General features: G+C 40.8%; 1 protein-coding gene across 4 annotated transcripts in view; it reads left to right on the forward strand.

Moving 5' to 3' along the window:
• The window catches only part of SOBP (sine oculis binding protein homolog), a 254,136-nt gene that overhangs the window by 88,070 nt on the left and 139,050 nt on the right, over positions 1-27,016 (forward strand). The gene's annotated exons all lie outside the window — the stretch shown is intronic.

Here is a 27,016-nt window from a genome sequence, read left to right on the forward strand (position 1 = left end):
TTTACGCAGGCTCTATTTTGATTGGGATCATGGTGTTTGAGGAGGGGACATGGTGAGAGGCCATGGCTAAGTGGTAGAGCATCTTTACTTGCAGAAGATTTTCTGAGTCAGAAGTGAAGGAGTTATTGTTGAAATAAAGCAGTGCATCTCCTCCAAATGACTTTTTAACATTTTAGTTAATGATTGAGCACTTATTAGTAGTGCACATTAAAATGAATACTGCAATGTCACCAAATGATTTGTACACCTTTATTATAATTAAAGCTTTTATTTCTAAATAAAGACTGTACCAAATTTCCAAAGAACACAACTTTTTATATGAAATCTGACACTTAGATCAAAAAGATATATATATTCTTAATCCGAATGCTTACCATGTTAACGGTGATAAGGTCATTTGGAACTTCCATAGGTGGGTTGTGGTGATAGTGGAAGGATGACATCTGTGAAAAAAAATTATGAAGGAATACTTTCTTGAGTAAGTGCTTCAGAAACTTAGGCAATGTACACAAATTAAAACAAGCAGTCCTGCTGAAAGACTTACAGTAATAGGATGAGAGAAGGAAAAGGGAACTGAGGCACATGAAGGAGAGAAGACTGGAAACAGGCAGACATTCAAGTAAATAAGCCATCATGCACTTTTTAAGTAGCAAAGGGTGATCGTATGTCTCTCCTGAGAGGCATGCTGCATCTCAAAGAGGTCATTTGAACTGAAATATGGTCAAAAAAAAATCCATATTTTGTGGTATGGATTCGGTCCGGATCAGGCTCATTTTAGCATTTTAAAAACAGGCAGCCTCAATGGTGGATTTCCTGAATCAAATGTAGTTTAGCCCTGAGTGAGAGGCATTCCCAGTGTCCATAAACAATATGGTAGAGCAAGCAAAGAAGCAGGTCAGAGGTTGGGTAGATATGTAGGAGGTATGCACAGATCTGTCTCTTCCTGAAATGTTCTTTTGAACAGAAACTGCATGTTAATTTGTCTAAAATATTTGTCTCATTTTAGTAATAAATATAGAAGTAAAAAAAAAACCACTCATTTTTGTGCCTTTTATCTTAATTTGCCCTTCACTCTTTCAATGATGGGGGTCATTGTTTCTACATTTCCATAAAATTATTTTTTTCAAAGCATAGAATAAAATTTTAGAAGGTGTGTTTTTCATTGGAGAATTCTTCTTGTTTAAATACACTAGTGCAGGGCACCATGGCACCCCCCCCAACACCTTGCCTGGGATCTGACATGTTTTTAGAAAGTGGGTGGGGCCAAGTGGGGCTCCTGTCCAACAGGGCTTCTTATAGGCCACTAGAGATCTAAGTGGCTGTGTGGATTAAAATGACATTGTTTTGGCAGAAGCTGCCACCACAGTGTTGCTTTTAGTCTCTCTCCTCTTGCCCCAGTGTACTTTTAAAAATTATTCCTCGTGTCTCCTGCACTTATGCTTTCTCTCTCTCTTTCTCTGTTGCTTTGCCTCTTGGAGTGGCCATTTTGTGGCTGGCTCCACTTTCTACGGTGGCCATTTTGTAGTTGCGCCAAACACCCTTTTTTAGAATTGTAAAGGTGTCCACAGACTCAAAAATGTTGGGGATCCCTGCATTTGTGTATTTCTAGAGAACTATATTACAGTTGATTTTCTTCTTGCAGATATATGTTGACCTTCAGTAACGTGCATCTGAAACTTTGTGGAGGAAAGTAGCTAGAAGTGGGGATGGGGAATTACATCACTAAAATGAAAAAACCAGCTGTGAATCTCTTTAGGTATTGTATAAGTATGTTATCAGGAATTCAGAATAGTTAGCCACTCCCTGTTGAGTGGAATTGATGACAAATCCAGGTTGGTTTGCTATGTGTGAAGTAGCTCTAAGGGCAAATCTGATAAAGCAAGATATTGTTATGGATCTGCTATGGCAATCAGAGTTAATTCACACAGTACATTTTTATGTTCAGAGAAATATTTTCAGCATGGTTCTTCTGTTAATATTACCATAAACAGAATAATGCAAACAAAGGAATTTCACACCAACATTTCCAAGATGGAGTCTAGATACTGATAGTTTCCTTTTTCTTTTTTTTTAAACAAATGCTACCATGCAATTCTGCACCTCATGATTCCCTGGGCACATTTTTACAGGAGTCCCATAACATGAGTCAGTGTGGTGACATGCTGTATTGAGGCACCTGACAATGCATTTTGAAGGGGCAAGTTCAACTTGTTAAGAGAATCAGCATGTGTTCTTGACCATCTGCTAATATGCAAATTACCACATGACTGATTTAGACCATATCAATTTAATTTGAGTAAAGTGCACTGTGTATAAAAGTATCACCCAAGATGTGTTGTTGAACCAGATTTAAATAGGGCCATTGAAGCCCGGTTAGTTAGTTATTTCAGAACAATTTGGGAACATGTAGAGTCAAGATTTCAGCTAAGATCACTTTGATTTTCTACCAGATTAGAACATGTCATTGTCCCTGAGCTGCAATTGGCTTCGTGGTTATAACTAGAAGCAGAATGATTTTTATTATCTTCAGTCTATATGTGTGAACAAGAATTACAGTGTAATGCACACAAGCATTTTAGCTTGTGCTGCTGAGCACAAGTAGATGCAGTAGAGTTCTGAAATCCCTTATGTTTCTGTTCTATATTTTGTCTGACTACTAGGACAGGATTTTACAGTGTAAGATCAAAGTGGCAAAGCTGCAAAAGATTCAGGTTTAACTAGTGACCTTTAAACTATTACTACCAGACTGGCTGTGTACCTGTCTTCTCCATTAGTCTAATGTTTATTTATGTATTTGAGGTTATGCCACTCTACACCTTCTCATTTTTCAAACAGAGGAGTAATATGGTCACGTTTCACCTGCCTTGTGCATGTTTTAAACTGCACATCTCTGCAACAATATAGGGTTCTGTTACAATAAATATGTACAGCTGCTGCATTTCTGCTAACTGATAGGTCTTTGTGGTCATTTCATTTAAGGCTTGGATTTCCTAATGGATTGTATTAGACAGATTTTCCATCCATACCCTGACTGAGAAGTACAGGAATAAGCACTTAACCAAGCCTGGAAAAACAGCAAATGAGGCATATTCATTTGTGCTTCAAAAATTAAAAGGTGCAAATGATAAATCTTTTGTTTCTAGATATTATAAGATCAGTCCAAACTTGACCCATATTTACATATGTACACATGCATCTACATACCACCATTTTGAATGCTCTCTCATGTAAAACAATGGGACTGACAGTACAATCCTAAACAAAATTGTACCCTTTTAAAACAATTCAACTCAGTAGGCTTAGAAGCAGGTAACTCTGTTTAGAATTGTACTGTTAGATGAGTTTAACTTTTGGCTGTATAACAATGCACAATTTTCTTGGGAGTAAGCCCCACTGAATGACCCTAAGTAGAATTCTGAATAGATATGCCTGACTCTTTTGGTGTGGAAACAGAGTGTGGGGCTGTGGCACCCTCCAGAATTCCCTTTTTCTTTTCCCTCAGCAATGTCTTTTGAACAGCTTCAGTTGCCAGTAGGATAGGGGTTCTTTATACCCAGCTCTCTCTCTTCTGACTACTACCACTTTCTCCCCTCTAGCCTAGGGAGTGGGATGGATCTTCCTCCTCAATGCTACCCTGGCCTACCTCTTAAAGGATTCCTTGCGGGGGGCCATCCCTGGACTCTCACAATTCCCTAACCTCATGGGCAGAAGCTGACGCCCTGAGAAGAGCCAGAACTAATGCAGCTTCCCACAGGTGTCCACCCCTCTTGCCCTATCCACATACATACCCAGGGCCAACCCTAGGGTGCATGGCGCCCCAGGCATACCCGCCACCCACACGGTGAAGTAGGTCAGGGAGCGCACCAGGAAGGGAGGCGAAGGCACACAAGTCAGCCAGCCAGCTAGCTGGTTTCACTCCACCTCTCTTCCAATTAGAAGGAAGGCGGAGTGAAGCCAGCAGTTCTGCACTGACCCACTGGCTTCGCTTCACCTCAAAGTGAAGCTAGTGGGCCAGTGCACAACTGCTGGCTTTGCTCTGCCTCCCTTCTGATTGAAATGGAAGGGAGGCAAAATGAAGCCAGTGGGCTGGTGCACAACTGCTGGCTTCCATCTGCCTCCCTTCAAATCCAAAGGGAGGTGGAGTGAAGCCAGTGGGTGTGCAGCGGCCAGCTGGCTTCGCTTTGCCTTCTTTCTAACTGGAAGGTAGGCAAACCAAAGCTGCCGGCCACTGTGCTACCGGCCACTGTGCAATGGCATTTGCCTAGGGCACCAGGAGGGGGGAATGCCCAATTCAGTGCCTCCCCTGGCTTGGCGCCCTTGGCAGGTGCCTAATTTGCCTAGTGGCAGAGCCAGCCCTGTACATACCTATTCTCAAAGGGACCTGCTTCTGGCCCAAACAGACTTAGGGAAGCTGTGGCCTCCTTCCCTTCCCCCCCTGCACCCCTCTTGGAGGTATGGCTTGAGTTGGCTCCAGTTGGTCCAACCACTGTTGGGTCAGGCCCACCTCTTCTCTCATCAGATGCTGCCAGGGTTCCTGTCTCCCAAGAGTCCCCTGCCATTCGCCAAGGGCTGGAAGCTTGTTCTACCTGCCCAGTCATCTTCCCTTACTGTTACCACCTTCAACAGAATTCCTGCCACCTGAAGCAGCTGCTTCCTGCACCAGGCAGCTTCCAGCAGGTTTGGCAATAGTCAAACCACTTCTTTCCTGTTACTTCTACCAGGGCCCCTACCATGTCCTGGAGCTGTATCGCAGCATCTGCCTCTGCCTGTTGCTCCCCAGTTGGAGTTTCCTGATGCCACAGCTCAGGGAGAATAGTGACTGGGTGAGACTCCTTCACCCAAGATGTGTGTGGGGACAGGACTGGCAGTCCCAAACAGATTGCTCTCTAGTGCTCCTGATCTCTATATACGAAGAGAAGAGTTGGTTTTTATACTCCCATTTTTCTGCCCTAAAGAGGCTCAAAGTGGCTACTAATCTCCTTCCCTTCCTCTCTCCACCACAGGTACCTTATGAGGAAGGTGGGGCTGAGAGAGTTCTGAGAGTACTGTGACTGACCCAAGGTCACCCAGCAGGCTTCATGGGGAGGAGTGGGGAATCAAACCTAGTTCTCCAGATTAGAGCCCACTGCTTTTAACCACCATACCACACTGGATCTCAGTTGTTCCCACTAACAACTAGAGCAGTTTGGTTCATAAGAATATAAGTATTTAGTTCCTCTGCATCAATATGCAAAATATTTTTCTTAGCATTTAGTATTCCTTCATAACTGTTGTCACTCAGAAGGAACTTGCATAAATCAGGATTGTTAGGTAGGAATTATTTTCTTTGTCTTCCAAAGCTTTCTACACATAAAGTCTTCTTTGTGTGTTTCATGACCGTTGTCCAATTGCTTCTTTACTTGTATGCAAGACTGTAATGGAAGAAGCATCATGTCTGTTGGTTTTTGCATATATAATTTGTTCCCTGGCATACTGTAGCTTTATTCACTGCAAATAAAAATCTCAGAACGTCAAATATAGCTTCATCACAGATCTCATTCCGTAGGCCTGCTGTGCTGTCCCGCCCAAGTTTTTCAGAGTACATCATTAGTGCAGTTCTGAGATCATCTTTGGTATGTAAATCCCTGTATCAGGTAGAGAAACAATCACCTTGCAACTTCAAACCCTTGTTTGTGTGTGTTTGTAGTAGCTTATTGACTGCAGGGAGGGGGCATTCCATGCAGAGGGTGCACAGACCCTACCATGGGAAACATGTTTTATGCATGTTTCCCCATGTCTCTAAATCCTTGTCTCTAAATTCCATGTCTCTAAATTCCAGTGACTGCACTGCTGACTTTCATCTTCTTTGGATATCTTTGTAACATGCATTATTTTTAAATACACAAAGAGAGCATTTGGGAAGCAAGCAGATTCCTAATGCAAGGCAGCAGATCTTCAGAGAGGTTTGTGTGGTTCTCCAGGCTGCTCACTCGGTTTCATCTAATCCCATCTAGAAACTCTCACCTGTCTGTCTCTCTTTGCCATTCATTCAATCTCCTATTTCCGTTGGATCTTCTGTGCAGTCTCAGATGGGAACTGCACACGTGCAGGGCAGCCATGGATGTTCTAAAAGCTCCTAATAATCTGAAACGAAGAGCTTGTTTTCTCCAACCTGAACTGTGACTTTCTTCTTGTCTGTACAAAAATCCTAGCTGAGGTTACAAAAAACATTCATCAGGAAGACCAATGGCCTAAAGCAGAGGCAAGTTTGCTCCCTACTCTCCCATGTGGAACTATACAAAAGACACAATGATGAAAAGATGATGTAGTTACCTGTAACTGATAGTCAGTGTTCTTTTGTGTAGGCACACATCCCTCCTTCCAACCCTTCTATGAACTCTTGTGGAATCCCTTTTTAGGTCCATTTGTCCAGCAGTAGCTTCACTAAATTGAGAGAAGAAGGTGCTTTCCCTCCTTTCATAGGTGCTATGGGAAGGAAATGGCACCAAACTCTGGGAAAGTTCCTCACACTGTCAGAAGCTTTTAGAATGTCTGTGGCTGGCTTTTGCATGTGCAGTTCCCATATGTGTCTGCCCAGAAGAACACTCAGTGATCAGTTACAGGTAAGCACAACAATGTTTTCTCATGCTCACACTTGCAGACTCACTGTACTCACTGTAGACTGCACCATACAAGTGAATTGCCCATTCAAAGAATTTTCACAGCCAATAATTAATATTGGAGGAGCTGACGTAATTTTTTCTGCAGTCCTGAAGTATCCTTTTCTTACATTCAGCTGCAAACAGAATTGAAACGCTTATACCACATGATGCATGATATAGAGCTATATTTCAATAAAAACCTATCCAATGGGCAAGATCCTTTTATGTATCTACTTGGAAAGAAATCAGTTTAACAAAGATTCCACTTGTGTTCCTTTGTTTTCAGTCAAATAAAATTACTTCCTCTCATTGGTGTTTTATGCCTTGAGACAGCCAAACGTCACTTCTTTTTTGTTGATTTTATTATTGTTTAATACAATAATTGTTACAGTATTGTTTAAAAATGAGTTGATTGTTTTGGTTGTCTATGAAGTGAAAAAAATAGTCCTGCTGTTCCCCAGCAACAGTATGTACTTTATAATATGTTTATGAATGATGTGAGAGAACAAGAAGTAATTAACTAAGCTGGAAGGATATGGAAGGAAACTTGAGACTGAGAGGCACCCATAGCAAGCACATTGACAGTCTGCAAAGGATAGCAGGGTACTGCAACTGTATTTTTTTTAAAATCACAAATCAAGTCTGAAAAAATGGAAAAACAGAACAGATATCACTGGAATGCAATGGGTTGCCAGCCATGCTATCTAGATGGTCACCAAAACCTTATTAATAAATAATGGCAAATGTTGAATAACAGATAGCATGGAACCACCCATTCTTTTGTCAGGTCCTGAGTCAAGCTGGCCAAACTCATTACAGAGTTAAAGCAGACACATGTCACCCTCAGAGAGAAAAATTGACTCTTGTCTTTTATTACCTAAAATTGAATTAAAATAAGCTTTGAATACATTTCTAGAACTTGTTTTTAATTCAGAAGTTTGAACATAAGGTAGCCGGAGAATCACCACTTTTTCCTGGAAAGAGGATTAAATATATCAAAGCTATAGAACTTGGATGTAGGTATATTCAGGCCTCAGATTCAGCAGGAGCTTACAGGAGCACAGTTCCTGAACCTTTCTGAGGGTTCCCCCTCCTCCTCCCCACCTAACTTTTCCATTGAATAGTAGATGCAGCTGCATACCAATCCCTGGATTAGGAGAGTGGGAGCCAGCCAGCCACTAGGGGCTTTACCACGCCCCCAGTGGCCTCATTAGCTCCTGGAGAAGCCCGTGCCGCCCTTTCTCCACTTCTTACGTGATTTTGGGCAGTAGGTGGCTTGCTGGCCTTTTGGCTGGGGGGGGGGCGGTCCAGGAGAGCCTCAGGTGAGTGAGGCTGCTTGGGCTGGCACTCGCCTGGGCCTCACTCGCCTGCGGCTCTCCTTTCTCGCATCAGGTTGCTTTTGACTAGGGGGTGGCGACATATGCTAATGAATTATGCTAATGAGCTCTGCCACCTATTTTTCTGCAAAAGGACCCCTAGGTATATTTGACTAAGTCTTTAGAAAGACAATGACTGTAAAACTGTCAGACAGTATATTATGCTTGACCTTGTAGCTGCTTTGCACCGTCTTACTGTGGCTAAAAAAGATGACAAATTATTTTGTTTACAGCCTAATCAAACTTTACTTCTACAATCAACCCAAACTGCATAAATCAGAAACAAAACATAAATTGCTGTTTGTCAAGAGAGGAAACATAAATGATTATCATTCCCAGCCATCGTGATATGCATTGTTATAGTTAAAAATAATGACATGGTGATAATGTGGTGCAGGATGCATGTCATATATCAGCAAAAGGTTTCCTTTCTGTGCTTGGATCTGAAGACATCAGTGCCTTAGGCAGGATTCTGTGGATGAGGCTCAAGTGTTCAGTCAATTATGGTTTAACTGCAGCTCTCTTGTTTTCACCTTCAGTGCCTTGAAGATACCATAACATAAAAATAAGAAACTGCTGCTGGGATGGAGGGGAAAATAGCAGAAAACCGGGAATTTACAGAGCAGCCCTAAGAACACTTTTCTGGGAATAAGCCCCAATTAATAGATCTGAATAGAATTCGGAGTAGGACTGCTTAGGATCACTCCTAGTGTGACAGATGAAGAGGGAAGAGAAAGATTTGCAATTTGAGCATTCTCTCTGGCTTAGGCTTTAATTTTTATTCACATTACAAATCCTATCAGAGACAGCTGGTTTAAAAAAAGAGAATGCCCAGAAAAACTTGAAGCCAACCTTTTTTCAGCTTTGGTAGTGGCACCCTTTGCTGTAAAGCAGGATCTGGTGTTTATTATGTGTTTGTGCCTGAGTTAAATACACAAGGCAGTTCACAGAATATAATATTACAAATATAAAAACACATCAAGTAAAGCAGTGGATAAAAACAAGAAAAAAAATACCTGTCTAGCTGCAGAAATAAGCAGAAGCCTAGCCCTCAGAAACAAAACCAAAACATCAATGCAAGGCAACATAAACAGCTAATTCTTTTAAAAGAAAGAACTATGGAACAAACAGATTTTAACCCTTCCAAGCAATTGGGGCTTTTTTTGACCCAAGAAGTCATGGAATAAAATTGGTTTACCTGTTTAAAGCTTTCTACAGGTATCAAACTCCTGTTGAGCCTTCTCCTCAATGAACTGCAGTGCTCTGAAGGCCCCCCCCTCTCGCCACTGCATTTCTTTTTTTATTTTTGTCAAAATGGTAAATGGGGTCCATCTGGCCCTGAATAGACTTAGCTTGAAAATGAAAGCACTATGCATAATCTTTACTAGGGTTTCTATTTACCCCAACAAATATTGGAAAAAAAATGTTTGCATGTTTAAATAGATGGACCCGCTATCTCCATTTTATAGAAAGATGGAGCAAGCAGTGAAACAAAAAAAATTCTCATAATTTATATCTATAAACATGTTTTGGCTTTGAGGTTTAACTCTGCTTTTTGAATTCGAGGTTGGAACAACTCCCAGGAAAACCAGTCTTTGCAACCTGAATTGTTGAGAATATAGTAGGAACAGGTAAAAGCCCTGTGTTTGTGCTCTGTCAAAGTTTTCCTCATGCCTATAACGACATGGAAACGTTCAAATTGAACTGTACTGCAGTTTTGGAAATGGGGTTGTTCTATCCCCCAGCAGGATAAACCTGGACACGTTTGAAGACATCCTCAGAACCTCACATTTTCCAGACTTGAAGGAGCCAGGAATTTTAGATGACCCCTAGCCACCTTTTTTTCTAAGCTAATTGTTTCCTCTTGTCCTTCAAATTTTGCAAGCCTCAGAGTGATCTTCTCCCTTTTACACATCTGGGATGGGGGAAGTACTTCAGATTACCCCAGCCACCTGTCCACTGAGCTGACCTTTGTACTGAACTGTTCACCTTCAGATTTTCCAAACCTGAGCTTCTGGGTTATGTTGCCTTGAGCTCAGCAGGGGTCCGTGGATTGTCTCTCCAGCGGCCTCTCTGAATCAGGCGGTTGGCACCCCCAAGGAGACCCTGAAGGGGTTTTCTTTCGGCACGAGACTTTTGCAAGAAGCCAGGGGCATGGCGGCTGTTCCTATCTTTCTTGTGTGCCCCAAAGCTCTACCGCCATGATAGCTAACACAGCAGAAAGAGGTGAACGTCCGACTGCTTGCTTTCTTTTCTCTCAATACGCTCCTGATGTATTGCTTTCCTACCTCAAGCATGGCAATTCTACTTGGCAAGTAAGTGTGCTTTCAATACCACTGGCTAGTGGGTCATTTTACATAACAACAAACAGGTCAGTTCAAAGGAAGGGAAAGATTCCACCCTCACTTTCCCTGTGAATGAGGCTTCGAAAAGTTAAAAGAACAACTTTGAGCATTGGCAACAATCTGAATTAGATTGAATACAGATACCTAAATCGACCCGGATTATAATTGGGTATGTGTTAAAGAGGCTTTTATCTGGCTGCAATATGGTCTGAACAAAAACGAGATATATTCTAAAGAGATCTGTCTTTTTGCAACTGTCTGATTGCAACTGAGATGGTAACATCCAAAATTACAGCAAGAAGAGATTTGGAGAGGCAGACTGAACTACTTTTCAACTTGGATTAATAGACTGAGTTTGTTGACAGAGAAAAATGGCATTTCCAAGTGATATGTTTTATAAAAAAGATATATTACGTAGCATAATTTCTCTGAAGCAGGATCTTGGTTCATTAACAGAGTTGATTAAAAAAACAAATTGGAGCTTTTATGCTGAAAGCTAGCGAAATCTCAAATCTACATGAGCAGAGTGTTAAAGAGATCCTGGTGACATCTGTGGAATTGGAGTGATCCGCTGGAAAATGAACAAAAGAAAACCAAAATGGAACCTCACAGCGCAATGAAAAAGGAAGACCGGAAATCGAGACTGTTTGAAGCTTTTTCGAGAGGAACAAATGGCGTGGAATCCTTCCTACTTTTACTGAGAGGGATGACTGCATTAAGGAGAGAGAAGGTGCACCTCAGCCAAAAAATCAAGATGTGGAAATTTTTCAGGAAGAAGGGTTTCTGAATTCTCTCTCTCTCTGTGGGTAGTTGGATATGGAACTCTCAATAAGAACTGATATGCGATCTTAAAAGGCTAAGTGAGATTTTTGGGTTATATTAAGCTGTTTCTTCTAGAGTAATATGGATATAAGAGCTAAAGGATTGAAAAGTTTTGAAAAGAACTTTATGCAAATAAATAGTTAACTTGGATTAATTTTTAAGAAGGTAGACAACATAATTATCTTGTAATTTGGTAGATTTGCTCTTAACTGATAAAGGTATTTGTTTTTAGGCTCATTTTAATGACGATATTGTTAAACTAATAAGCTAGTCTGTATTTTCAATATGGTTGAATTAAGCAGCAAAAAATCAAGACGTGGAAATCTTTTAGAAAGAAGGGTCTTTGAACTGTTGTTCCCTCTGTGGGTAATTAGATATGGAATTTTTAATAAGAACTGAAATGCGATTTTAAAAGGTCAAGTGAGATCTTCAGGATTGAAAAGTTTGGCAAAAAGGTTATATAAATAAATAGTTAATTTGGATCAATTGTTAAGAAGGCAGACAGCACAATTATTTAGTAATCTGGCATAGTAATCTGGTAGATCTGCTCTTAGTATGTTTGTTTGGAGAAACTGTCTATACTGAGACAGATAAACTATTATGTCTTATCTTTAGTTTATTTTTATTTTTCTCCCTATGTTCTATGACATTTTAAATCGGGTTTTCTTCTCTTTCTTTCTGTTTGGATTAAGTTAGTTAGAAGGATAAAGATATTTGTTTCATATACTTATTTTAATGACGATATTGTTACACTAACAAGTTAGTCTGTGCTTTCAATATGGTTAAGCTTAGCCCAGCCAGTTCTGTGTTGAGACGATTCTGACTCTTTTATACTTATATGTGCTGAAGAAGAATTGTTTAGACTTGTATTTTAAGTAATAGTTTAGTAAAAAATCCATAATGAAAGATAAAGATGGTAAAATATATGGGGAGAACCTCATACTTGCAGGTAGAAAGAATTGGGTATTTCACTTGGAGGTAGAATTGTAACTGACATATTTGCATTTCACTTTGTTTCTATTTTCCCCACTTTGTATCCACCCCTTCCCCTCTTTAATGTATCTATGCTTGTGCCTTTTCTCTTTGTAGTTAAAATTAATAAAAATTATAAAATCCAGATTTTCCAAACCTCTGATTTGACCATCCCAACTTTACAGGGGAAAGTTACTCTAGATCAGTGGTCCCCAAGCTTTTTGGCACCAAGGACTGGTTTTGCTGCTGCCACCACCATGGCCCGCCCCTTCCCTAGCCCCACGACATGCTCCACCCCCACCTGCCTTCGCAGTGCCACAACACAGTGCCGTGCTGCGTTGCCCCCCCCGCATGACAAGGCTCAGCTCCCCACCATCGCCACAGACCATCTCCTCCCTTCCCTTCCCCAATGCCACGCCCCGCCCCCCTCCTCCACCCACGCAATTAGAGGAGCGACGAGGCTTGGAGTCGGTCCTACCCATTTCGACAGGGCCCGGGCTGATTCTAAGTTGTTTGAAGAGCAGGCTGGAGGAGGAGGAGTTTCAATTCTCCTTCACTTCTGGAAGTTAAGGGGGGGGAGAAGCCTCCTTCAGCACACTATTCAAATAACTTAGAATCAGCCTGGGTCTTGTTGAAGCAGCCCAAGCCTCATTGCAGTGCCCCTCTGATCGCGCGGGGGGGGGGGGGCAGGCGATGGGGCTTGGCTCTACCCACTTCAACAGGGCCCAGGCTGATTCTAAGTTATTTGAAGAGCGGACTGAAGGAGGCTTCTCCCCCCCTCACTTTCTCCAGCCTGCTCTTCAAATAATTTAGAATCAGCCTGGGCCCTGTCAAAGCAGGTAGGATCAACTCCAAGCCTCGTCACTCCTCTGATTGTGTGGATGGGGGAGGGGAGCACAGCACAGCGCTGGGGAAGAGAAGGGAGGGAGTGGGTGGTGGCAGGGAGCTGAGCCTCATCATGCAAGGGAGCGACAGAAAGCGCTGGCGCGTTGTGGCACTGCAAAGGACAGGTGGGGGGGGCGGCAGCAGGGGGGCGGAGGGCAGGGAGTAGTGGCCCAGTTGGTAACAGGCCGCAGACCGGTACCAGTCCATGGCCTGATGTTTGGGAACCCCTGCTCTAGATGACCTATAGCCACCCTTGTACTGAACTACTCACCTGTGACCCCTGGTCACCTGTTTTCTGAGCTAATTGCTTACCTTTGTCCTTATTTGTTGTTCCACTATTATCATGTTAAGTTTCAATGTAATAGTGTTAAGTTTCAGTGTTATAACAGTTAAAAATTAAGTGTTAAAATTAACAATTAAAAACACTTATAGATTTCCAACTGTGTCTTCTGCTTTGAAAATGGTAGGGTCAATTTGACCCCCCTTTTTTTTGTGGGGGTTTGATGTTTTCAACAGGGGTATTTTTGACCCCAATTCCAAATTTTACTCTCCTTTGTCCTGCATCTCTGAAGGAAGTTATTCTTGAGGCCTGTTTTTTTTCCCTAGCAGCTAATGCCATGACTGAGAGCTATCAGGTTTCCATTGCTTTTTGCTGTAATGTGGGATCACTGACTCCATGCCAAAGTGGTATAGTTGTGTGGGGGGGGGGGTTTCCCTTTGGAAGGATTAAGAAATCATCAGAAGACCACAAAGGGCTAAATGAATTTCCACATGCAAAGAATTCCATTTCCTGGTAACAGGAAGAGAGATAACCCTGTCACCTTCACTTTTGACAATGTGAGACCAGGAAGCAATGTGCCACTGGCTAATCTCAAGGCTAGAGTAGGTTGCCAAGGTGGAGCAGTGTTCCACTGCTTAGTTCCCAAGTCTTTTAGGACTTTAAGGTCACAAAGCAATATTTTGGGCTGGACCTGTACTGTACTGGACAAAACAGAACACATTCTAGTTAACACAAATAATGGCTATATATCCTTACCACAGTGAGGCTTAGCTAAGGCCTTAGAAGCTTTCATTTTATGAAGAATTCCTGAACTCAGCTTGATTAAGATGAGACGTCTTCATGTGTGAAACTAATGCTTTAACTAATTTTAGCAATTCTAGTCTGAAAGAGTTATGCTGGTTAGAGCGGGCATTGTGTTCTCTGCTGATTTAATTATTTTGTTTAAACAGTTAGAGAACTTATATACTGCCTCTCTGAACACCTCAAGATAGCTCTTTTGTGAAAACAATACTTTAAAATCACTAAAATTAAAATATCAATTATCAATATTAATGTCATTAAACACAAACAGTGGTATACAACCTTCATAAAACAAACAGTAATCTTAAAAAAATCCATAAAACAGTCTTTCAGCTAGAAGCAAACCATAAAATAGCTTAAAAAGAAAAAACCCTCAGCAAGTTGATTCAGTAAAGAGGAATGTTATGGCCTGATAACTAAAGGACAGAGAAGTGGGTGTCAGGCAAGCCTCAAGGTGAGATGCCAGCATGAAAAGTGCCCAGCCTCTATTCACCACCTTTGCAGGTTGGAGCACAGAAAGCAGGGCCTACGAACAGGATCTTAATTGATGGGATTGACAGTATGGATCAGAACAGGGCAGAATGCATGGGCAGTGCCAGAACTACTGAAGGAGCACCCCGGTCGGGAGTAGAAAAGGAGGCATGCTCTCCGAACTTTGCTGCATCTCTCTGCTCATTACCCTGATACCTTTGAGTGAAGACTGTAGTCTGACTTCTGCAGCAAGGGAAAAAGGCAGTGGCAGGCAAAGAACATGTGTTTAGATGCCTTCCTTGAGTATGTGCTCGAGGTAATCAATTAGGAAAGGATTGTGTTAGGAGAACAAACCAGAACATCATTTATTAAAAGATCAACTGCAATATCATCAATGACCAGGAGAAAATAATGGTTGTGTATGAGTTGAATGTTGCTGCTGTGCATGGAGAATTATGGTATTTTAATAGGGGTATAAAGCTTTGTTAAGCATGGTATGGAAACCAATTTCAGTTTCTCTTCCAGGTGACTGTGGAAGAGAAATCCTTCAGGAGCACTAAACATCCCTCTTCTGTATAGTCCCTAGCACATTGTTCAAAAGAACTAATACTGAAATTGATAAAGATCTCCCATATGTAAATGTGTAGTCTAACAAAAGACAAAGTGTATTTTATTTCTCTTTGTGGCAAAATAGTGATGCCTGCTGCTCTTCTCCTGAAGTCTGTAAAATATGATTTTTAAAATGATTGTCCTTTATGAAAGTTTGAAAAGTATAATACAGGTATAGAACAGTTATGTCAATGAACTATGTTCTTCATGGTCTCTGTGCTTCACACCTATGGGATATAGTGCACCTGCACTGATCCAGATAGGTAACGTCAAGCCTAGATAGAAAGTATTTTTGCACTCTCCCCAGCATCATGTGCAGGGGCTCCACCATGCATGCTCACTGGCAGCAATGAGTTTGCAAAATAGCTGTTCTACCTAGTGGCCCTGTTGCAAGAGTGGTGTGGCCAGATTGCAAGGGACAATCAAGTTTATTGATCCACAGGAGTCTGCATAAAGAGAAAGAACCTCTGAATAAACTTTTAATCTCCTGTGGGTCATTTATATTTTTTGACACTGTGCCTCTTTTTGAAAATGTTTTACTCTCCATGCAGGGGTTACCATCTGAGTCAAGTTTTGTCATTAACCAATGTGATGTTCAATATTTGAAATGCTTTGAAACTTTTGTACTTACACCTATTTGATTTTTAAAAATACACACAATGGGTTTGAAAATCTTTATTTAAGATTTTTGCCTGTAATTTCTGACCACTGTCTGGTATTTGGTACTATGCTCGCTGGGAGGGGCATGGGGATCCCACCAGATCCTTTCTAGTTTGATTACTTTTGGATTTTTATTTTCCACTTCATACCCCAGAAACACCCTTGGTCCCTCTGCTCCAGTTTCTCGACTTGCCAATGTGGACAACTCCACTCTCCAAACCATCAACTCAGCTGACTTGACTTTCCAACTCCAAGATCAGCCTAACACAGCAAATGTATCACTTTTTCCTCCAGTATGGAAGGCAGTCCAGTTACCAAACAGATACCAACCAACACCTCCTTGCACAGCACTTCTGGAAGAAGTAGAAAATCTCATCACCAAACAGGCCATAGAACCTGTTCCTACAACATCGCACCCATCTGGATTATATTCCCAATATTTTACCATCCTGAAAAAGAATGGGGGCACCTGTCCCATAATGGACCTCAAGGATGCATACCTGACTATCCACCCACAATCCTGACTTTATCTCCACCCACGTTCAGTACCAAGCTCTTCCCTTTTGCATTTCCATGGCCCCTTGTATATTCACCAAAACCATGGTGGTCATTACTGCATTTCTTCGTCTACAGGGAATAACCATCTTCCCATACATCAGCTATTGGCTAGTCGTTACAGACTTCAAACAGGACCTCTGATGTCATTTCAACACAACGGTGTCTCTCCTTCAAGACCTGGGCCTTCAGGTCAAGCACAAGAAATCAAACTTAACACCATTAGCCAAAGTCCAATTTATTGGGGCCATCCTGAACTCTCATCTCTGCAGAGCCTTCCTCTCACCTCAGAGGGCGGAGGCTATTCTTTCACTCATCCAACTCATTTGGGGTCAATGGGACACTTCTGCCCTTCAGATCCAACACCTCCTAGGACTTATGGCATCAACCACATCAGTTCCAATCCTTGCCTGTCTCTGCATGAGGGTACTCCAACTTTGGTTTGTCAAAACCTTTCAACCCCTCCATCTTCAATTGAAACACCTACAGCTCCCTCAACAAGTAATGGACCCCTTTCCTGGTGGGAGGAACTGCCAACTTGGAAGGTGCTTCTTTCCACCTTCCCTCCCCAACCATGACAGTTGTTATGTATGAAAGTCAATGTTGTCATCAATGGTGTTCCTGCCTGGCTCATTGGAGTCTGAAGGACTGAGAAACAATGGGCAGTAGGATCTAAATCCATACTACCCTGCTGCAATCACAGGCCCCCTGTTAATTTGAATGACCCTTTCTCCAGTCTTCCTAGTGCAGCCGCCAACCATGATGTACTCAATAAATAGCTTGTTATCACTACAACTGTGCCTCATCAATGCATAGAACCCACTATATTATAACAGTCATGACTAATGCCTCCCTTTGGGGTTGGGGAGTTCACCTCAATGGTCTTTGCGCAGGCACTACTTGGAAACCATGTCTGCTTTTCCAACACATCAATTTCTTGGAGATCTTTGCCATCTGGTATGCTCTACAGTCTTTCCAACACCTACAGAAGAATCACATAGTAACAGTCCTGACAGACACTATGACTGTGCTCCATTACCTGAACAAACAAGGAAGTACAGTCTCTAAGTGACTCTGTCTCCTTGCCCTGGACATCTTGGAGAACTGCCTCTGTCTGAATATCATCCCAGTAGCCTCTCACCTTCCTGGACTCCAAAATGTTCCAGTGGACTTCCTCAGCAGGGGTGGTGCTTCCCTTTATGAATGGTAGCTGAACTGGAAATATGTCCAACCCCTGTTTCAGAGATGGGGCCAACCAGCCATAGATATTTTTGCCACAAGGCGCAGTGCAAGATGCCCAACCTTCTGTTCCAGAGGGGGAAGAAATCCACCCTCCCTAAGGGATAGGCTCCTTTACCCCTGGGCAAACATCTTTTTTCTCTTCCCTCCACTACCTCTCATAACCAGGGTAGTGAACAAAATAAGGAGGGAAGCCCCAACGGGTATCCTAATTATACCCTGGTGGTGAAGACAACACTGGTTTCTGTCCCTCTTACTCATAGCAAATGGAATCTTCCACCAGTTCCCCCTGGAACCCAATTTGCTCATAGCTCATGGAGGCCAGGTTTTATACCACAATGTGCCACACATGAAACTGATGGCATGGAAACTTCCTTAACTGATCTCTCTGCCAAAACTGAACACATCTTCCTTAACTCATGGCCACCTGTGCCCTTCATCCACTAGCCTGGAAGACAGCCTTTCTGATGGCCATTATGCCCTCTAGATGTGTAGGAGAGCTGATGGTCATATAGTGTGATTCCCCTTGCCTTAAATTTATGATGATGGTGTCTCCCTAGTCCCGGACATCAATTTTCTGCTTAAAGTGAGTTCCATCTCTTGGCAGACATTGTTCTACCTAGCTTTTTCCCATGACCACATGATGAGACAGAACCAGACTGTGTGCCCTTGATGTCTGCAGGAAATTGTCCTTTTATCTTCATCAGACATGCAATCACCACAAGTCACCATCTTTATTTGTGTCCTACACAACGAAGACTCTGGGACACAAAGTGCTTGTCATGATGGATTGTGGAAACCATCAAGCTATGCTACCTTCTGGCAAAAAAGTCAGCCCCTGGATCAGTTCAATCCCACTCCATGTGAGCACTAGCAGTTTCTACAGCATTCCTCAAAGGAGTTCCTTTTCTTCAGATTTGCAGAGCTACCACCTGGGAAACACCACCAGTGTTCCCTCTAAGCTGAGTTAGTGTAAGCTAACTCATAGATTTTTAGCCTCCAGCTCACACATTTTTGTCTTAGCTCAGGAAGGATGACCCAAGAGCACACTAATTTATGCAGCAGCTCACAACTTTAATGCCAGCAGCTCACAACTTTAATACCAGTAGCTCACAAAGTAGAATTTTTTCTCACAAGACTCTGCAGCTTAGAGAGAACATTGAACACCACACATGTTTATGAAGTGTTATGCTCTGGACATTTGTTACACTCACTTTGTGGGCTGAGCACTGTTGCAAGCAGCTTGTTCCTGAGTCCCTACAGCATTCATCTCTGTTGTTTGGCTTGCTACTCTCCCATAGGTGTAAAGCACAGAGACCATGAAGAAGATAAACAGATTGCTTACCTATAACTGATGATCTTTGAATATCATCTGTTCATTCACACATCCTACCCTCCTTCCCCAGTGCTGCAGGTCCTCTAAGGGCTTGTAGTGGTCAGATGAAAATGGCGGAATCCTCATGCCCCTCCCAGTGAGCATGCGTGATGGAGTTCCTGTGCATGACACCAGGAAGGATGCAAAAATCCTTTCTAAGCTTTGAAGTTACCAATCAGGATCAGCACAGGCGCACTGTATCCCATAGATGTGAATGCACAAATGACCACTCATAGATCATCAGTGACAGTGGGAGTGGGAAGACTTCTAGTGTCCTGGCCCCACTGATGGACCTTCTGATGGCACCTGGGTTTTTTGGCCATTGTGTGACACAGAGTTTTGGACTGGATGGGCCATTGGCCTGATCCAACATGGCTTCTCTTATGTTCTTGTGTCAGGTAAGCAACCTGTTTTTACAAAGCTTGATAGTTCAGATTTAGGTCTGATACTCCTGTGAAAAAACAAGCTTTTGAAACACATGCGAATAAGCAACGCATAAATCAATATTTTATTTTAATGATTGATTGGTAAAGGTCATAGCAGTGCAAGAGATCAGCCCACTTAGCAGAGAATTGTCTTTATGAATTTGGTGGTGATATAATTTAAAAGAGTTGCTTGCCTCTTTTATGAATACTGCTATACCCTGGGTTTAATTTTGCTATCTGAAAGCAGCTGTGTGTTTAATTAATCATAACAAAATGGAAGTCTGTTTCAAGACTTGTGAAAGAAGATTATAGTCTGCAGTGCTCTGAATCAGTAGGTCTCAAACCATGGGTTGGGACCCAAAAGGGAGCTCTCTCACTGCTGGATTGCAAAGCCAGGAGGTGGAATAGTGAGACCTGGAAAAGGGAGGTATGGGAGACTTGCTGGCAGATAAGAGTTTGTCTCAGTTTAATATGCAAAACAGCAGTGGAAAAGAATTTATTGCTCAGTAATCCTATACAGGGATTATCTGGGAAACACGGCAGAACAGAATTCTGGAACCTCTTTGTGGAAACAAAATTCTCAAAAAAATGTTTAAAAGTTCATGAGGGGTGCCCATGTGTTTCTCCATTTCCCTCTTGAGAGTTATAGCACCTCTTTTTCCAGAGGTATTTTATATATTTTATATAAAATATAAACTTGTTCATTATTATGGTGAGATTCCTGCATTTTATGTTGGAGGCCAGTTTATTTCTCTATGGCTAGTTAATAAGAGCTCATCATGTACACAGGTGTGTTTTTGTTTTTAGTTTATCCCAGCAAATTAGAACATTTGTAATGACAAAGTAACATGAAGCATCTTTAAAAAAGTAGCCATATTACAAATTAGATTATAATGTAAATTCATATTTAGTATTGGTAGGTGGAGATGCTGAATATTGATAAGATTCAGTAAAGAATATGGTACATATCCCTAGCTACTATAAATAGGACAAATATCAGAAATTAAAGCAAAATCATTATTATTGACAAATTCCCAAAGAGTATAATCCATACTGTCTACTTTAGGCTTTACTTCAAATTAGGTTCAGATTATTTTCATCAGTTTTCCTAGCCTGGCCTTGGAGAGAAAATGCTCTGTTGTGAAAACTACCTAATTTACATGGCTATATAATGCAGCATTTTTGTCAGCTATTCAACCACACTTTATAAACTATATCTTTTTGTTTCCTATCTACTAAATAAAACAAAAACAAGTTAGTTTTTTAAAAAAACAAAACAAATGCCATGTTTCCTCAGTTAAAAACAATATAGCATTTTGTTACTGACTGATACCACGAACATAGACTTAACAATAGCTGGCACAAAAAATGCTTATTAGTATATTCACAGTGAGTGGACAGTTTATTGTCTACCTGCTGCCATTATATACCATAAATGTGAATCAAATTTACATTGTCTGAGTGATTAGCAGGTATCCAATCCAATTAAAGGCATGTTCACTTTTGATTATAACCAACGTGTTAGCTATGTATGAAGGCATGTTCACTTTTGATTATAAAAGGCATTATTAAAGGCATGTTCACTTTTGATTATAACCAACGTGTTAGCTATGTATGAATGAATGTGCTAATTATGACTTCAGAATAAGATGATCTCTTTTGAGTAATCATATGATTCAACCAAACTGGTCAGAAGAATCAATTTATATTGATTACTTTATGATTGTGGCAAAATCCCATCTTCAAATGTGGGACTGCTCTAACAATGTATAAAGCAGTGGGTGTGTACATTATAAAGCACTAAAAGTGTACACTTTTGTACACTTGTGAACCCTTCCCCTTTTCACCATTTTTATATAGTCTGTTTCATAAAGTTCTTTAACTTCCAGTTGGGCTGTTATACAGCACATGAGCTTATCTGAAAGATAAACTGCTGGGAGGAGAGGCTACAGAAAGAAACTGGTAAAGTGGGGCAGGCTTCAGTACTCTTACCCATGAGTTCCATAGTACTTTTGGTGATAACTTGCTGCCTACTTTAGGTATGTCTGACAACATACCTATTTTAAGATTGACCATCTATCAGAGTCTAGGTGCAGTCTAAGTTAGAGTTCAGAGTCAGAGTCCAAATTCAGTCCTTAGGTTGGTTACCAAAGAGTCTACAATGTGGTCCAAAAAGCCAAGTCTTCAGTCCAGGGTCATACACAAGAACAAATGGGGGTTGTCCAAGTCCAAAGCCAGTCCTGCGCTGTGATCATAGAATCAGGCAGGTAGTGACTTGTTGCTTCTAGGCCTGCCCCATTCTCCACATCTGCCTTTATGTTAGGTGCGCAGTTGGAGCTCATGAGTGATCACACTAGCTTGTTAGCTCCAAGTGTCTTCAAGCTGCCAAACATATGCTGTGCCTTCATTCCTGTAGTTCAAATCATGCCCTTTGCCAGTAGCATTCCTGCAGCTCTAGAGAGGGAGGGGGCAAAATAATCCAGGAGGTGTCTCCAGAACTTTGAACCTGAATCACAAGTACATTAATTTCCAATGGCCTGTGTTGGAGGAGTGTAGCAAAACTATAGGATCTTAGTGTACAGCTGTGTAAATAAAAAAAATCACTAAGAGACACCATACATTTTAAACAAAACAGTGTAATATAGAGATTAGTGGTGTTCTGACAAAGCTTGCACGTAGAACTTCAAATAGACAAGAGTTATGTAGCAAAAAAGCATTCACAGAAGACAGTTCAAAAACAGTATTTCCAATCACAAATGAGTAACAATATGCCAGTATTTAGTTCATAGAACTAAAAGAAGCCCTTCCAAAGACATCTGTTCTAGATATCAAGATGTTTCATCTGTCTTTCTTCAGGACCGACTGTTTGATGATTTGTTCTAAAACTTTTCCAGGTATAGACGTCAAGCTGACAGGTCGGTAGTTACCCGAATCATCTGGTGAATTGTTTAAATTCATCCTTGGTTATAAGGCCCTCCTTCCAATTCCTAAAGGAGTCTTTTTTATTTCTCAAGTCTTTAGAGAGCTGTTTATGGAGTCACTTCGGCTTCTTTAGGCTTTTTCCATTTTTTCTTCTCACAGGAATCATCTGCGATTGTGCTTTCAGTATTTCGCTTTTAAGAAACTCCCACCTCTCCTGAACCCCCTTCCTCCTAAGTATTTCTGACCATGGGATTTTACCCAGCATAGTTCTAAATTTATCAAAGTTTGCCTTTCTGAAGTTCAACATATAAGTATGACTATGTATAGCTTTTCCCTTCCCTAAGACTGTAAATTCCAAAATCACATGGTCACTACTGCCCAGGATGCCCACTATTTCCACTTCTTCAATCAATTCTTTCTTGTTAATGAGAATCAAATCCCAGATAGCAGATCCCCTTGTTTTCTTCTTCACTTTCTGGAAAAGAAAGTTGTCAGCAAGACAAGTCAGGAATCTATTTGACTTTTCATTTTTAGCAGAGTTGGACTACCAACAGATGTCTGGGTAATTGAAATCTCCCATGATCCCTTCTCTTGGAGAACTTTGCAATCTACTGTAGAAGTATCTCAAGAGGCATGCCGATGCTTCATATCTCTCAGCCCTGAGTTCTAGCAGAGTCACTGCCACTCAGAGAGCAGGCTGATTGAGACTCCCATTAGCTCCCACCCAGGATCTGATAACCTTGTGGAAGCAACAAGTCTGTTCTCTGGCTTGCAGCCATGATCCTTCCTGATCGGCTTGATTTCCTTGGCACCCTGACCTTTTGACTTTTGGACATTGACTTCTGATTCCGGTTTGTGATTCTGCATTGGTGACTTGGCTCCTGCTTGACTACCTTGACTTTGAGCTTGGACTGGCTTTGGACTCCTGCCTGCCTGCACCCTGAGAACATGACAGATGGAGGAGTGGCAGTAACCTCCAGAACCTCTTCCTCGTGACTGGGTTGTGGACAGTGCTCTGCTTTTGGGCTTGCTAAATCACCATCTTTGTCCTCGCTCCCATTCAGGCTGGTTTGGTCTGGTGAACACATGACACCAGCTTACCTCTGGTTTTATTGTAAAACTACTGAGTCAGATCTCACTGGAAAGATGGGGTGTTATATTATCTATCAAGGAAAATCAAGGATATTAAAAAGCAAGCAGATGAAATTATGAAGGGGATTAAAGTATGTACTTACATTTTTAATACACAGTAAACTACAATTAATTCCATAGTTTTCAGATGGGGTTATTTTTAAAATGTTGAGTTTCCAGATGTTTTAAAAAATTTTGGTTTGTTTTCCTAACAAAGCAGCCCTTTTTATTAAATCTTTGATGAACAAAAAGTACCAAGTGGACTTATTTATATGAGAAGGTCTGGCAGAATCAAATAGTGCAGGATCTCACAAGAGATTCTTCCTACTTTAGGATCTTGCAGTCTTTTATATGATAGCCATTGAGAGGCAGAAATTTACAGAAACTTAATGAAGAATTTATTTATTTATTTACTTTGTATTTATATGTCGCTCACTCCGCAAGCAAACTCTGGGCGGCTAACAGTCATAATAAAAGCAATTTAAATTACAGTTGTAAAAGAATAAAAAACATATATAAACAATTTAAAACCAAACGTTTGGTGCTATGGAAGAGATTTTGTAACACAGGTGGTTTATATTAATATCTCAGTTCTTCTGTTAATCTGAAAAATTGAAACAAGTCTCAAAAATGACGAACAAAGGAGTTAACAAAAAGTAAGTTCTCCAAAAACAAGAATGATAAAATGAAATATTGAATTGCACGAGAGACTATTTAAGAACACCATATTAGAGGCACAGATGGTTCACATACCTCTGAGCAAAGAACAAGTGAAAAAGAGAGAGTAAATATGCCATGGTTAAGCTGAGAAATTCATAAGCTTAAAGGGACATTGCCAACTTAAATCACACCTCTTGAAGAAAATTTGTTACCTACATACTGTGACAAATAACAACTATGATAGAAGAAACTAAAGAAACAGAATTGTAGAAGTGTACTGTATATGGTTCTTCCTTACTTGGCCCACATCCAACACATAGTGGAGTCAGTAGAATATTTTGTAGATCATTAGATCAGATCTTTTGCATATTTAGAAACATTTTCTTTTGTATGGTCTTTCTCATGGCTCACCTGTAATCAACAAATTTCATAATATGGAAGATTTTATGGATGAAGAAACAAGGAAAAATTCAAAATGAAACCTGATAATAAAACAAGTCTATCAAAAGGATAAATACAAGAAACACCAAATAGGTTATATTTACAAAGCAAAAAAACATAAACAGCTCTAATCCCCATTTTCACTTTTATGCAGCAACACTACAGGATGCTCAATATTTTGTTTTGGCCAGGTAATGGTTACATAGGAGAAAATGGAGATAATTACAAGAGGGGGAACTGTGCTGCTTCCTCTACTACCAAAACCCAGTAACATTTCCAAGTAGTCTTCAAAACATTCAGTGTATAGCCCATGTTAGCATTCTATCTGCTGAAATTCTAGTTCCCTGATTTTAAACTGCTGGAGGCCTAGCCATGGAAAGAGAAAGACTCCCATTTAAATTAGCCTCTTTATGTGGAGTTCTAAAGAAGAGTCCATGCCTCATTACTACACTGTTATGGTAACTAAAATTTCGCACAATTTCACCATCTCACTGCAATTCTTTGTGTGCTGATGAATTTTCTTCATGAGGGTTTCCTAATCATCAGGATTTTCAGGATAAGCAATAGGCTGTTAAGGGAAGGGAAAGTTTTTCTAATTCTTTTCATGCAACTAAGGTTTTTTTTATTGGTAAGAATGGGTTTGTCCATTGTTTAAACATTAGATCTTATTTATTTACAAAATTTGTATCCTGCCTTTCTGCTCTTACAAAGACAAGCAAGGTAGCAAGCCTTTGAAACATACATGATGCAATCACATTTTAAAACCATTAAAACCAGACCTCAACAGACATCATTAAACAATTAAAAACAGTTAAAAGATATACAAAACATAAAAAATAGCAATTTGAACATTAGTTGGGAAGAACAGATCATTCAGGGAATGCCAAACAAAACGAAAAAGTGCTGATGGAAGATGGCAACAGAAGTCAACAGATCAATCTCCCTGGGGAGAGAGTTCCAGAGCTTTGGTGCCATGACTCAGAAGGCCCTCTCCTGGGTTGCTACCAGTCTAATTTCAAAAGACAGAGGCATGTGAAGTGGCTAGGCAGGTTCACTAAAAAATAGACAGTTCTTCAGATATGTTGGTCTTTTAGGTATATAGGACTTTGAAGGTCAAGACCATAACCTTGAATTGTGCTCAGAAACTAATGTGGAGCCTATTGAGGTGGGCAAAATACTGGCTGTAGCATTCTGTACAAAATGAAGTTTCCAAACACTGTTCAAACACATAGAGTTCAGTGAAGTACCCTAAAATAGTTGTACCCAGCACATGCAACACAGTGGCCAGATCTTTCCTGCCCAGGAAAGGCCACTGATGGCTCACCATTTGATGCTGGTAAAAGCCACTCCTGGCCACAGCTTCCACCTGATTATCCATCATTAGACCAGGGTCCAGGCACCCACAGACTATGGACCTTTTCCTTCAAGGAGAGCACAATCCTATCCAGTGGTTTCAAATAGATGTTAAAAAGCATGCATGATACCCCATAGGTCAACAGCAGTCTCCCAGCACCACCTTCTGAAACTTGCCTTCCAGTTAGGACCAGAACCATTGCAAAATGGTGCCTCCCTATCCCAGCTTGGATAGGTGGTCCAGAAGCGTATTGTGATCAATGGTATCAAAAGCCTCTGAGAGATCCAGTGGAATCAACAAATTTGCATTCCCTCTGCCCATCTCTTGGTACAAGATATCTACCGGAGCAACCAAGGTGGTTTCAGTCTTATAACCAGGCCTAACCTGAAACTGGAAGATACTTGATACTTTTGTTGAAAGGATTTCAGTAGTACAGATATAATGTTAGCATATAAAACATTAAGGATAGGTAACACATGAATGACTATGCAAGTATGCAGTCTTCTTGGAATGATTTTTTTTTAAATATGGACCTTTGCTGTTTTTATACTGTTGTAAAGTTTCATGGTCACAGTTGCTTCATTTACCTCACATTGAATATGAACGAATCACAGACCTCAGACAATATCAGCGGGTGACATTTTTCCCCATATAACTTACTGTCACACATTAATGGTTCATTAAAACTCTGAATATTAATGATATAAATTATAATGTCAAGAATATTGTATTTTTAGAAAGTTGTTTTCTATCTAATATATTTTAATATCATTGGTAAAATATATATAGTCAAAGATTATTCAAAGAATTTTAAAGCAACTTTTGCAAGTGAACTGCCAAAAGAAAGAAAGTTCACTACTGGAAGAACTATCCAAATTACTTTAGTTTAAAATGTTCCAAAGTCGTTCATCATTGTCAGCTATAACCTAATTCCTCTCTCATTATACCCAGTAGTACTTTAAAAAAAATGCTATAGGGCATATTTTTAAGTTTATGAATTGTAGTTCTCTTTTTCTTCCTCACCCCTCCTAAAATATATGAAGATAAAGAAA

The sequence above is a fragment of the Heteronotia binoei genome, chromosome 1 (assembly GCF_032191835.1).
Source record: "Heteronotia binoei isolate CCM8104 ecotype False Entrance Well chromosome 1, APGP_CSIRO_Hbin_v1, whole genome shotgun sequence".
Lineage (NCBI taxonomy): Eukaryota > Metazoa > Chordata > Lepidosauria > Squamata > Gekkonidae > Heteronotia > Heteronotia binoei.